This window comes from Littorina saxatilis, unplaced genomic scaffold, assembly GCF_037325665.1.
Source record: "Littorina saxatilis isolate snail1 unplaced genomic scaffold, US_GU_Lsax_2.0 scaffold_282, whole genome shotgun sequence".
Lineage (NCBI taxonomy): Eukaryota > Metazoa > Mollusca > Gastropoda > Littorinimorpha > Littorinidae > Littorina > Littorina saxatilis.
The window spans coordinates 140001-140979 of record NW_027129167.1 but is presented as its reverse complement, the minus strand read 5'-3'; positions in this window follow the sequence as shown (position 1 = coordinate 140979).

Here is a 979-nt window from a genome sequence, read left to right as displayed (position 1 = left end):
GAGTCTATGTGTGGGTCTCAACTGAGGGAGCTTGTGAGTGTCACTCCCAAGAACTTAGGTTTATCTGCTGGCACCAGCTGCACCCCATTTATGGTAATGGAACATGTCCTTTTGAGAAGCTGCACTCCTGTGAAGGCCATGAACACGGTTTTTTTCGGTAGATAGCTCAAAGCCATTCGTCTGCACGTAGTCAGCGATCTGGTCGATTTTTGCTTGGTACCGCCCCATTTTTGTTTTGATTGTTTTTTCTGACTTGCAGTTAACTGCTTCCCAGAGGGCCATGTCATCGGCAAACAGAGACAATGAGGCCTCCTTGAGGTTCAGGTTTGCTGCATCGTGGACCATGATGCTGAACAATATGGGGGCTATGATGCTTCCCTGAGGCACCCCCATATCTAGGACATGTGTTTGAGAGATGGACTGCCCCACTCTAACAGCCATGGAGTCCAATGGGGTCTAAGCCGGTTGCAACATTTCCGGATTTGATTCCTTGGATTGCCTTCCTCAACTCATTGATACCCAGATTTTCGCAGTTTGGTCCATACAAGGGACGCGTCTCCTTGGTTATGCACCTTTTTACAACAGAAATCTGTCCAGTAGTCTGCTTTTGCCTGTTCATTGACTGCAGAGCACTCCTTTTCAACTTCTTCAAGTGCTGTTTTATTGGAGGCTGACTGATTCTTCTGATATGCTTTTGTAAAGCGCCGTTTGCGCTGCACCGCAGCTCTGCATTTTTCATTCCACCAGGGGGAAGGTGCCTGTTCTCTCTTTTGAGGCCCAGAAGCGCGTTTTGGAATAGCTTGGCAGCTGCACTGAGGATTGCCTGTCTGATGTTACCATAGTACTGGTCTATGTCATTGTCTTTGAACTCAGTCTCTCCACATATGTGACCCTCCACCACAAAATGAGTCGCATGTCACCTCGCGCAGTTCTGCGCTAGGCTTAGTATAAGTCCGGGGAGTGTCTTGTAACAGTGTGA